Source organism: Pseudorasbora parva, chromosome 6 (assembly GCF_024679245.1).
Source record: "Pseudorasbora parva isolate DD20220531a chromosome 6, ASM2467924v1, whole genome shotgun sequence".
NCBI lineage: Eukaryota > Metazoa > Chordata > Actinopteri > Cypriniformes > Gobionidae > Pseudorasbora > Pseudorasbora parva.
Genome location: NC_090177.1, coordinates 36,788,997 through 36,803,214, shown reverse-complemented (window position 1 = coordinate 36,803,214; position 14,218 = coordinate 36,788,997).

Genomic DNA, 14,218 nt, shown 5'->3' with positions numbered 1-14,218 from the left:
ACCGACTACCTACGCCACCAAGGCACGCCCCGATCGGCCTGACGGGGGCGCTACAGCGAGCAAAAGTACGAAACGGCTCATAACTCCTTAACCGTTAGGCGTGGGCTCAAGTGTCTTATATCGTTGGAATCCTTGGCTCGGGACGGACAAAACGCATGCCTCGGATTGCCTCGTCACCCTGGGAAAAATTTCGGGAATTTTGGCATTTTCCAAAAACCTACTTTTGCGAACTAGTCCTAGGTTTTTGGCCCGACCGGAACCAAACCAGCGCAGCCATATTCTCTGGAGTCTGAATGTCAATAATTATTAAAAAAAGGTGCAAATTTGGGTTCACGGTCCCTAAGGGCTGCCAAAACGTTTGAGGTGGGAGGGGCCCCTTTTACTCAATTGGCTATTACTCGTCAACGGAACGAGATATTGTCACCAAACTCAGCACGCCTATGTAAGAGCTCACTCTGTGGCTGCGGGAAAAAGGACATGGCGGACCGCCACTCGGTGGCGCTATAGCAACTAAAAAGCTGTCAAAATGATGCATTTCTATGGAAAATCCCATTCAATGGCTGAAAGCGGCCCTCTTCCTGCCTGATTTGCATACAGCGTCACCAAATCAAGCGTGCGCATGCGTCACGTGATGCTAAAGAAGCTGGCAGACTTTAATGGTGCTTCAACTCTTATAAAGGGGAAAAATGCTCCATATTATTCTGTGCAAAACGACCTTTAAATGACCGAAAAAGGGTCTGCTCTGCGCAAAACTTCACCAAATCGGCTGAGGACGTGCGCCATATTATCCCAAAGAAGCGTGCAAACTTTTACGGAGATCGGGCCATCGGTAGAGGTTTTACAGTTTTAAAGGTTAAAAAAAGCACCACATTCGCATGATAAATGAGCTGAAAATAGGAAAATCGACATTTTTCCCCCCCGATGGGCATGTCAAAACGCTTGATAAAGTTTTTGTAACCAGCAGCCCGAAAATCAAGTTCTCAGACCCTATCGTGGTTTTTTTATAGGCTTTTTAAGGCTCTTTTTATGCGCTTTTTATTAGGGGTTCAAGCCTGAAGGGCTGAAACCCTATTGTTATTGTTAATTTTCCCATGATGCATCATTCTCCATCTAAAACTGATCGGGCAGACCAAACCGTAAGTCGCAGAGACTTGAAACTTTCAGGGCTGGTGGTACTCACACCGACTACCTACGCCACCAAGGCACGCCCCGATCGGCCTGACGGGGGCGCTACAGCGAGCAAAAGTACGAAACGGCTCATAACTCCTTAACCGTTAGGCGTGGGCTCAAGTGTCTTATATCGTTGGAATCCTTGGCTCGGGACGGACAAAACGCATGCCTCGGATTGCCTCGCCCTTCAGGCGCCAATTTCGAGATATTTTGGGTTTTTTGAAAAACCTACTTTTGTAAACTTCTCCCACATATTTTCCCTGATTGGAACCAAACCACTGTAGAAATGTTCTTTGGAGAGAGACTTTTAATAATTATGAAAAAAATTCAATTTTCCAATTCATGGTCGCTAAGCGGAACCAAAATGTTCAACTGGTCGGGGGCCACTTTTACGAAAATTACTATAACTTGTGAATGGAAAGAGATATTTTCGCAAAAGTTGGGTCACATGTCTATGAGCTCATACTTCGGTCACTTGATAAAAATTGTGATGATTGTCCACTTGGTGGCGCTATAACATGAAAAAAACACAAAAACGGCTATAACCACATGACGACTAGTCCGATTGACTTGAAAATTGGTGTGCGGTGTCTTGGCCCAAGCTACCATTTACACCTATGAGGACATTGGCGTATCTCAAAAAACATGGCCGCCATAGGCCAATGAAATTTGAGCACCTATTATGTTTATGGGTCTGTAATCACGTGGTGTTGCAAACATCCGAAAAATATTGCATATCATATGACAGTTCTCCTCATGGTGAACAACTTTGCCTCTTGGGCCATTGCTGTCAATCAAATCGTTAATTAAATATTTGTAATTATGTCAAAAACCTACTTTTGTGAACTTGTCCCTGGTTTTTTGCCCAATCAGAACCAAACCAGTCTAGGACATTTCTTTGGACTCTTTAGATCAATAACTATCAAAAAAAGTTGAACTTTTGCATTTAAATGGCTATAACAGGGCCATTTCACAAAGAGGCGTGGCAAAATATACTCAAAAGCCTATAAATCCTAAGGGGAAACTCAAAACTTCACGAAAATTGTTGGGTATATATGGCATAACATGCTGATGAAGCATGCAATGTTTTTAAAGAGATCGGACTATAGGTAGCACTATAACTGTGAAAAAGCTTTAAAAACCATACATTTCCTACACTGAAAAAAAATTGGAATGACATTTACTTAAAAAAAGCTAGGCAACTTTTTCCACACAAAAAGTGCTTGTAATATTTACTCGGGGTATTCTAAGTAATATTTACTTACTAGAACCACTTATTTTTTATATAAAATACACAAGTAAATTGTACTGGCAATACTCATCTATAGATTGTAAGTTTCACTCAGATTACCATTGCATCCAATTACAAACCCAAGTGAACATTGCTGATTTTTCTGAGTTTTGCATGATGCCCCCAGAATGCATTGTGGCAGGAAGCATGTCACCATTGTTGAGATTCTTAGGCTGATTCTTGATATCTGTGTGTGAGAAAAGCTTGCAGGAGATCAAAGTGCTTAGTGTACAGTCTGTTATAAAACATATTTAACTTTTCTGGTTAAAACTGTGATGGATCTTTTCTAGAATAAAACAAGGTTAATAGTATATTGCTCATACTCAGGTATAAGATTGGTGAATTAAGCCACTACACAATGATCTTTGAGCTACAGGAATGTCTTTCCTGTAGCTCAATGAGTAGAGCATGGCGCTAACAACGCCAAGGTCATGGGTTCGATTCCCAGGGAAAGCAAGACTTGACAAAAATGTAAAATGTGTACCTTGAATACAATGTAAGTCGCTTTGGATAAAAGCGTCTGCCAAATGCATAAATGTAAATGATCATATTCTGATCATCAAGCGGCCAAAAGCATCTGATCGTGTTTTCTCTGCTTTTCTTGCCATAACAAACCCAGATACAGCAATGAGAGAAACATTAACATTAAAAAGTCATCAAACTGCCCAACTAAAGAAAACACTAATCGCCATAATGGTGACATAAAAAAACTCTCTTAATTCTCAAAAAGAGCTTATGTAGCTTTAGCTATCGTTTTTGTGATTACAACTCACGTTCAGTTAAAAGTCAAAACTTATTGAGAATAAGTCAGCCACATAAAAAGCAACATCCCGAAATGACCATCTCTGCCACCACTGAACAAGTGGGATCTTTGCGAAAAATCTGTGCGCATTTTCAAATGCACTTTGCTTTTCACATTTAAATTTACTTAATATTTTAGGTGCATGTGCTGTGACTATAAAACATTAAATATTATTTATAAATATATGATAAAATTCACTCTTTTTTCTCAGTTAAGTTATTACATGAATAGACTGTACATTTTACCTAAGATATATAGTTCCAACTTAAACTTGATTTTACAATGTAATAATTACATGAATTAATGTAATAGATTTTACCATACCACAAAGTCATTTTTATCAGTGTATGCTAAATTGCCTATATTGGCTGTAAATTGACTTTTCCATCTATTATTTCAGTATAAATAGACTTAATGTCTTTAATGCCTCTGTGCTTAAAAGGCCTTAAAAGCTTGAACCCCGCTAAATGCTGCTTGCAGCTTTAATTAGGGGTTCAAGCACGAAGTGCTGAAACCCTATTGTAATTGTACTGATTTTTATTATTATTATTATTATTATTATTATTATTATTAGGGGTTCAAGCACGAAGTGCTGAAACCCTATTGTAATTGTACTGATTTTTATTATTATTATTATTATTATTATTCTCCGCTAAAACGCATCGTGCAGACCAAACCGTAAGAGCTGGAAATTTGAAACTTTGTCAGATGGTAGTACTCATGTTGGGGAGACCCTGAGAAGCTATGACTCCAATTGGCCCATAGGTGGCGCTATAGCAATCAATTGCGAGAAAAGGCTCATAACTCCTAAACCGTTTGGTCCACACTCAAGTGTCATATATCATTGGAAAGCTGAGTCCTTGGCGAACAAAATGTATATCTCAGATTTTATTTCCAGTATGCAAATTTTTCCGCCATTTTGAATTTTATTGAAAACCTACTTTTGCAAACTAGTCCCTGGTTTTTTGACCGATCGGAACCAAACCAGTGTCAAAATGTTCTCTGGTCTCTGTTTATCAATAGTTATCAAAAAAAAGTTGAAATTTCGATTCATTTATGCTAATTGGCTTCAAAATGGACGTTCAGGGCGGAGCCTATTTTACTAAAAAGGCTATAACTCAAGAAGGAAATGAGATATCGTCACCAAACTTGGTACACATGTATATCGGCTCAATTTGAGGTCACGATAAAAAAATCGCGATGATTGGCCACTTGGTGGCGCTATAATGTGAAAAAAACATGAAAAGGGCTCTAACCACGCGACCGCTAGTCCGATTGACCTGAAAATTGGTATGCAGTGTCTTGGTCCAAGGCCCCATGTACGTCTATGAGGACATTGGCGTATCTCAAAAAACATGGCCGCCATCGGCCAATGAAATTTGAGCACCTATTAGATGGGGTTAACAGAGGCCTATCGGAACGAAACTTGATGGGCATGTTTGACTCATGGTCCTAGAGGTCTGTAAGAATTTTGAAAGAAATCGGCCACTAGTTGGCGCTAACGAGTTTTATGGCTCTGAAATCACGTGTTTTTTCACGCATCCACAAAATATGCATATCATATGATAGATCTCCTCATGCTGAACAAATTTGCCTCTGGAATCATTGCTGTCAATCAAATCATTAATTAAATATTCACAATTATGTTAAAAACCTACTTTTGCAAACTAGTCCCTGGTTTTTTGACCGATCGGAACCAAACCAGTGTCAAAATGTTCTCTGGTCTCTGTTTATCAATAGTTATCGAAAAAAAGTTGAAATTTCAATTCAGTTTTGCTAATTGGCTTCAAAATGGACGTTCAGGGCGGAGCCTATTTTACTAAAAAGGCTATAACTCAAGAAAGAAATGAGATATCGTCACCAAACTTGGTACACATGTATATCGGCTCAATTTGAGGTCACGATAAAAATATTGCGACGATTGGCCACTTGGTGGCGCTATAATGTGAAAAAAACATGAAAAGGGCTATAACCACGCGATCGCTAGTTTAATTAACCTGAAAATTGGTAAGCAGACATTGGCGTATCTCAAAAAACATGGCCGCCATCGGCCAATGAAATTTGAGCACCTGTTAGACAAGGTTAACAGAGGCCGATCGGAACGAAACTTGGTGGGCATGTTTGACTCATGGTCCTAGAGGTCTGTAAGATTTTTGAAAGAAATCGGCCACTAGTTGGCGCTAACTCAAAAGGGAAGCTCAAAAAATCACGAAAATTGTTGGGTATATGTAGCATGACATGCTGATGAAGCATGAAAAGTTTTAAAGAGATCGGACTATAGGTGGCGCTATAACTGTTAAAAAGCTATAAAAACCATGCATTTTTTATGGTAAATTGCCTATATTGGCTGTAAATGGACTTTTCCATCTATTATTTCAGTGTTTAAAATCTTGCTAAATAAAACTTAATGTCTTTAATGCCTATGTGCTTAAAAGGCCTTAAATGCTTGAACCCCGCTAAATGCTGCTTGCAGCTTTAATTATTATTATTATTATTATTTTTCTTCTCCCCTAAAACTGAACGTGCAGACAAAACCGTAAGTGCTAGAGACTTCAAACTTGGCCAATAGGTAGTCCTCAATTTGGGGAGAAACTGAGAAGCTATGACCCCGATTGGCCTATAGGTGGCGCTACAGCGACCAAAAGCGCAAAAGGGCTCATAACTCCTAAACCGTGTACTCCACACTCAAGTGTCTTATATCATTGGAAAGCTGAGACCATGACGAACAAAACGTATATCTCCGATTTCATTTCCGTCATGAAAATTTTTCCGCCATTTTGAATTTTGTCGAAAACCTACTTTTGCGAACTAGTCCCTGGTTTTTTGACCGATCGGAACCAAACCAGTGCCAAAATGTTCTCTGTAGGCTGAATATCAATAATTATCGAAAAAATGTTGATATTTCGATTCACGGTTGCTAAGGGGATTCAAAATGGACGTTCAGGGCGGAGCCTATTTTACTAAAAAGGCTATAACTCCAGAAAGAAATGAGCTATCTTCACCAAACTTGGTACACTTGTTTATGGGCTCATTCTTTGGTCACGATAAAAAAATCGCGACGATTGGCCACTTGGTGGCGCTATAACATGAAAAAAACACTAAAACGGCTATAACCACGCGACCGCTAGTCCGATTGACTTGAAAATTGGTATGCGGTGTCTTGGCCCAAGGCCCCATGTATGTCTATGAGGACATTGGCGTATCTCAAAAAACATGGCCGCCATCAGCCAATGAAATTTGAGCACCTATTAGACGGGGTTAACGGAGGCCGATCGGAACGAAACTTGGTGGGCCTGTTTGACTCATGGTCCTAGAGGAGTGTAAGAATTTTGAAAGAAATCGGCCACTAGTTGGCGCTAACGAGCTTTATGGCTCTGCAATCACGTGGTGTTGCAAACATCCCCAAAATATGCATATCATATGATAGATCTCCTCCTGCTGAACAACTTTGCCTCTGGAACCATTGCTGTCAATCAAATCGTTAGTTAAATATTCGCAATTATGTTAAAAACCTACTTTTGCGAACTAGTCCCTGATTTTTTGCACGACCGAAACCAAACCAGTCTAGGACAATTCTCTGGACTCTCTAGATCAATAATTATTAAAAAAAAGTTGAACTTTTGCATTTGGATGGCTATAACAGGGCCAATTAGAAAAGAGGCGTGGCAAAATACACTCAAAAGCCTATAAATCCTAAGCGAAAACTCAAAACTTCACGAAAATTGATGGGTATATGTGGCATAACAATGTGAAGAAGGATGCAACATTTCATGGAGATCGGAGTATAGGTGGCGCTATAAGTGTTAAAAAGCTTTGAAAACCATGTATTCCTATGGTGAATTGCCTGTATTGGCTGTAAATGGTATTTTCCATCGATTATTTCAGCATGCTAATTGTGTTACCAGTATGTTAAAAACATGCTAATCGTGTTAGCATTTTGCTAAAAACATGTCAGCAGTGTAGGGTAGCAACAGGGCCACAAGTTTTGCCATTGCAAGCACAACTCAAATTCAGTCTTTATAAAGTCACTATTTTAACATTTGCAATCGAATTTTGTCAATGTATCACTTCATTTCACCTGAGCTCCCAGATTTAATTATTTTACTGCTTTAGAGCCTTAAATGCAATATGCCTTAAATGCTTAAATGCCTTAAGTCGCTTGAACCCCGCTAATTGCTGCTCGCAGCTATATTTATTATTATTATTATTATTATTCTCCGCTAAAACGCATCGTGCAGACCAAACCGTAAGAGCTGGAAATTTGAAACTTTGTCAGATGGTAGTACTCATGTTGGGGAGACCCTGAGAAGCTATGACCCCAATTGGCCCATAGGTGGCGCTATAGCAATCAATTGCGAGAAAAGGCTCATAACTCCTAAACCGTTTGGTCCACACTCAAGTGTCATATATCATTGGAAAGCTGAGTTCTTGGCAAACAAAATGTATATCTCAGATTTTATTTCCAGTATGCAAATTTTTCCGCCATTTTGAATTTTATTGAAAACCTACTTTTGCAAACTAGTCCCTGGTTTTTTGACCGATCGGAACCAAACCAGTGTCAAAATGTTCTCTGGTCTCTGTTTATCAATAGTTATCAAAAAAAAGTTGAAATTTCGATTCATTTATGCTAATTGGCTTCAAAATGGACGTTCAGGGCGGAGCCTATTTTACTAAAAAGGCTATAACTCAAGAAGGAAATGAGATATCGTCACCAAACTTGGTACACATGTATATCGGCTCAATTTGAGGTCACGATAAAAAAATCGCGATGATTGGCCACTTGGTGGCGCTATAATGTGAAAAAAACATGAAAAGGGCTGTAACCACGCGACCGCTAGTCCGATTGACCTGAAAATTGGTATGCAGTGTCTTGGTCCAAGGCCCCATGTACGTCTATGAGGACATTGGCGTATCTCAAAAAACATGGCCGCCATCGGCCAATGAAATTTGAGCACCTATTAGATGGGGTTAATAGAGGCCTATCGGAACGAAACTTGATGGGCATGTTTGACTCATGGTCCTAGAGGTCTGTAAGAATTTTGAAAGAAATCGGCCACTAGTTGGCGCTAACGAGTTTTATGGCTCTGAAATCACGTGTTTTTTCACGCATCCACAAAATATGCATATCATATGATAGATCTCCTCATGCTGAACAAATTTGCCTCTGGAATCATTGCTGTCAATCAAATCATTAATTAAATATTCACAATTATGTTAAAAACCTACTTTTGCAAACTAGTCCCTGGTTTTTTGACCGATCGGAACCAAACCAGTGTCAAAATGTTCTCTGGTCTCTGTTTATCAATAGTTATCGAAAAAAAGTTGAAATTTCAATTCATTTTTGCTAATTGGCTTCAAAATGGACGTTCAGGGCGGAGCCTATTTTAGTAAAAAGGCTATAACTCAAGAAGGAAATGAGATATCGTCACCAAACTTGGTACACATGTATATCGGCTCAATTTGAGGTCACGATAAAAATATTGCGACGATTGGCCACTTGGTGGCGCTATAATGTGAAAAAAAACATGAAAAGGGCTATAACCACCCGATCGCTAGTCCAATTAACCTGAAAATTGGTATGCAGACATTGGCGTATCTCAAAAAACATGGCCGCCATCGGCCAATGAAATTTGAGCACCTGTTAGACAAGGTTAACAGAGGCCGATCGGAACGAAACTTGGTGGGCATGTTTGACTCATGGTCCTAGAGGTCTGTAAGATTTTTGAAAGAAATCGGCCACTAGTTGGCGCTAACTCAAAAGGGAAGCTCAAAAAATCACGAAAATTGTTGGGTATATGTAGCATGACATGCTGATGAAGCATGAAAAGTTTTAAAGAGATCGGACTATAGGTGGCGCTATAACTGTTAAAAAGCTATAAAAACCATGCATTTTTTATGGTAAATTGCCTATATTGGCTGTAAATGGACTTTTCCATCTATTAATTCAGTGTTTAAAATCTTGCTAAATAAAACTTAATGTCTTTAATGCCTATGTGCTTAAAAGGCCTTAAACGCTTGAACCCCGCTAAATGCTGCTTGCAGCTTTAATTATTATTATTATTATTATTCAGCCGAAAAACGCATCGTGCAGACCAAACCGTAAGGGCTGGAAACTTGAAACTTTGTCAATAGGTAGTACAAAAATCGAGGAAAGGTTATCAAATTATGAGCCAGATTGGCCAATAGGTGGCGCTATAGCAATCAATTGCGCAAAATGGCTCATAACTCCTAAACCGTTTTGTCCACACTCAAGTGTCTTATATCATTGGAAAGCTGAGACCATGACGAACAAAACGTATATCTCCGATTTCATTTCCGTCATTAAAAATTTTCGGCCATTTTGAATTTTGTTGAAAACCTACTTTTGCGAACTAGTCCCTGGTTTTTTGACCGATCGGAACCAAACCAGTGCCAAAATGTTGTCTGTAGTCTCAATATTAATATTCATTGAGAAAAAGTTGAAATTTCGATTCACGAAAGATAAGTGGATTCAAAATGGATGCTCAGGGCGGAGCCTATTTTACTAAAAAAACTATAACTCAAAAATGAAATGAGATATCTTCACCAAACTTGGATCACATATGTATGGGATCATTCTTTGGTCTCGATAAAAAAATCGCGACGATTGACCACTTGGTGGCGCTATAATGTGAAAAAAACATGAAAATAGCTATAACCACACGACCACTAGTCCGATTAACCTGAAAATTGGTATGCAGTGTCCTTGACCAAGGTACCATGTATGTCTATGAGGACATTGGCGTATCTCAAAAAATATGGCCGCTATCGGCCAATGAAATTTGAGCACCTATAAGACAAGGGTAACGAAGGCTGATCGGAACAAAACTTGATGGGCATGTTTGACTCATGGCCCTAGAGGTCTGTAAGAATTTTGAAAGAAATCGGCCACTAGTTGGCGCTAACGAGTTTTATGGCTCTGTAATCACGTGGTGTGGCACCCATCCACAAAATATGCATATCACCTGATAGATCTCCTCATGTTGAACAACTTTGCCTCTAGAACTATTGCTGAACACCTATTGTATTTGTACTGATTTTTAGGGGTTCAAGCACGAAGTGCTGAAACCCTATTGTAATTGTACTGATTTTTATTATTAGGGGTTCAAGCACGAAGTGCTGAAACCCTATTGTAATTGTACTGATTTTTATTAGGGGTTCAAGCACGAAGTGCTGAAACCCTATTGTAATTGTATTGATTTTTAGGGGTTCAAGCACGAAGTGCTGAACACCTATTGTATTTGTGCTGATTTTTATTATTATTATTATTAGGGGTTCAAGCACGAAGTGCTGAAACCCTATTGTAATTGTACTGATTTTTATTATTATTATTATTCTCCGATAAAACGCATCGTGCAGACCAAACCGTAAGGGCTAGAGACTTGAAACTTTACCCGAAGGTAGTCCAAAAATCGAGGAGAAGTTATCAAATTATGAGCCAGATAGGCCTATAGGTGGCGCTATAGCAATCAATTGCGAGAAAGGGCTCATAACTCCTAAACGGTTTGGTCCACACTCAAGTGTCTTATATCATTGGAAAGCTGAGTCCTTGACAAACAAAACGTATATCTCCGATTTTATTTCCGTCATGAAAAATTTTCCGCCATTTTGAATTTTGTTGAAAATCTACTTTTGAGAACTAGTCCCTGGTTTTTTGACCGATCGGAACCAAACCAAGGTCAAAATGTTCTCTAGTGTCTAATTATCAATAGTTATCAAAAAAAATTGAAATTTCGATTCATTTTTGCTAAGGGGCTTCAAAATGGACGTTCAGGGCGGAGCCTATTTTATTAAAAAGGCTATAACTCAAGAAGGAAATGAGATATCTTCACCAAACCTGGTACACATGTGTATGGGCTCAGTCTTTGGTCACGATAAAAATATCGCGACAATTGGCCACTTGGTGGCGATATAACATGAAAAAAACACAAAAACGGCTATAACCACACAACCGCTAGTCCGATTGACTTGAAAATTGGTATGCGGTGTCGTGGCCCAAGGTACCATGTATGTCTATGAGGACATTGGCGTATCTCAAAAAACATGGCCGCCATAGGCCAATGAAATTTGAGCACCTATTATGTTTATGGCTCTGTAATCACGTGGTGTTGCATACATCCGCAAAATATGCATATCATATGATAGATCTCCTCATGTTGAACAACTTTGCCTCTAGGGCCATTGCTGTCAATCAAATCATTAATTAAATATTTGTAATTATGTTAAAAACCTACTTTTGTGAACTTGACCCTGGTTTTTTGCCCGATCAGAACCAAACAAGTCTAGGACAGTTGTCTGGACTCTTTAGATCAATAACTATCAAAAAAAAGTTGAACTTTTGCATTTGGATGGCTATAACAGGGCCATTTAAAAAAGAGGCGTGGCAAAATACACTCAAATGCCTATAAATCCTAAGGGGAAACTCAAAACTTCACGAAAATCGTTGGGTACATGTGGCATAACATGCTGATGAAGCATGCAATGTTTTAAAGAGATCGGACTATAGGTGGCGCTATAACTGTGAAAAAGCTATTAAAACCATGCATTTCCTATGGTAAATTGCCTATTTTGGCTGTAAATGGACTTTTCCATCTATTATTTTAGTGTTTAAAACCTTGCTAAATAAAACTTAGTGTCTTTAATGCCTATGTGCTTAAAAGGCCTTAAAGGCTTGAACCCCGCTAAATGCTGCTTGCAGCTTTAATTATTATTATTATTATTATTATTCTGCCGTAAAACTCATCGTGCAGACCAAACCGTAAATGCTAGAGACTTCAAACTTTGTCAATAGGTAGTCCAAAAATCGAGGAGAGGTTATCAAATTATGAGCCAGATTGGCCAATAGGTGGCGCTACAGCAACCAAAAACGTGAAATGGCTCATAACTCCTAAACCATTCATCCTAAGGGTCAAGTGTCTTATATCATTGGAAAGCTGAGACCATGACGAACAAAACGTATATCTCCGATTTCATTTCCGGTATGCAAATTTTTCCGCCATTTTGAATTTTGTCAAAAACCTACTTTTGCGAACTAGTCCCTGGTTTTTTGACATATCAGAACCAAACCAGTGCCAAAATGTTCTCTCTAGTCTGAATATCAATAATTATCAAAAAAAAGTTGAAATTTTGACTCATGAACGAAAAGGGGCGTGGAAATGTACATTTAAGGCGGAGCCTATTTTACTAAAGAGGCTATAACTACAGCAAGAAATGAGATATCTTCACCAAACTTGGTACACATGTGTATGGGCTCAGTCTTTGGTCACGAAAAAAAAATCGCGACGATTGGCCACTTGGTGGCGCTATAACATGGAAAAAACACAAAAAGGGCTATAACCACGCGACCGCTAGTCCGATTGACTGGAAAATTGGTATGCAATGTCTTGGCCCAAGGTACCATGTCTGTCTATGAGAACATTGGCGTATCTCAAAAAACATGGCCGCCATCGGCCAATGAAATTTGAGCACCTATTAGACAGGGTTAACGGAGGTCGATCGGAACAAAACTCAGTGGGCATGTTTAACTCATGGTCCTAGAGGTCTGTAAGAATTTTGAAAGAAATCGGCCACTAGCTGGCGCTAACGAGTTTTATGGCTCTGCAATCACGTCGCCTTGCACACATCGGCAAAATATGCATATCATATGATAGATCTCCTCATGTTGAACAACTTTGCCTCCAGAACCATTGCTGTCAATCAAATCATTAAATAAATATTTGCAATTATGTTAAAAACCTACTTTTGCGAACTAGTCCCTGGTTTTTTGCCCAATCAGAACCAAACCAGTCTAGGACAATTCTCTGGACTCTCTAGATCAATAATTATCAAAAAAAAGTAGATTTTTTGCATTTGGATGGCTATAACAGGGCCATTTAGAAAAGAGGCGTGGCAAAATACACTCAAAAGCCTATAAATCCTAAGGGAAAACTCAAAACTTCACGGAAATTGTTGGGTATATGTGGCATAACATGTTGAAGACACATGCAAAGTTTTATGGAGATCGGAGTATAGGGGGCGCTATAAGTGTTAAAAAGCTTTGAAAACCATGTATTCCCTATGGTGAATCTCTGTAATCAGGTGGGGTTAAAACAGCCACATAATATGCATATATTATGATAGATCTTCTCATACTGAACAACTTTGCCTCTATAACCAATACTGTCAATCAAATCTTTATTTAAATATTCACAATTATGTTAAAAACCTCGTTTTGCAAACTAGTCCTAGGTTTTTTGCCTGATCGGAACCAAACCACAGCAGTATGATTCTCTGCACTCTCCTGATCAATTCATATTTAGACTTTATAAAGTCATTATTATAATATTTAAAATCACATTTTGTCAGTTTATCACTTCATTTCACCTGATATCTCTCAAATTCATTCAGTGCTTAAAAGCCTTTCATGCAAAAGGTGTCAAATGCTTAAAAACCTTAAATGGCTTGAACCCCGCTAAATGCTGCTCGCAGCTTTAATTATTAGGGGTTCAAGCATGAAATGCTGAAACCCTATTGTAATTGTACCGATTTTTATTATTATTATTATTATTCTGCCGTAAAACTCATCGTGCAGACCAAACCGTAAGGCCTAGAGACTTGAAACTTTGTCAATAGGTAGTCCAAAAATCGAGGAGAGGTTCTCAAATTATGAGCCAGATTGGCCAATAGGTGGCGCTATAGCGCAAAAAACAAAAAAAAGTCACTATTTTGCTTATATCTCAAAAACCCATTGTCGCACAATCAAGTGTCTTACATCATTGGAATCCTTGGCTCAAGCCGAACAAAAAACATAGGAGGTATTTTATTTCCGGTATGCAAATTTTTCCGCCATTTTGAATTTTGTCAAAAACCTACTTTTGCGAACTAGTCCCTGGTTTTTTGACATATCAGAACCAAACCAGTGCCAAAATGTTCTGTCTGGTCTGAATATCAATAATTAT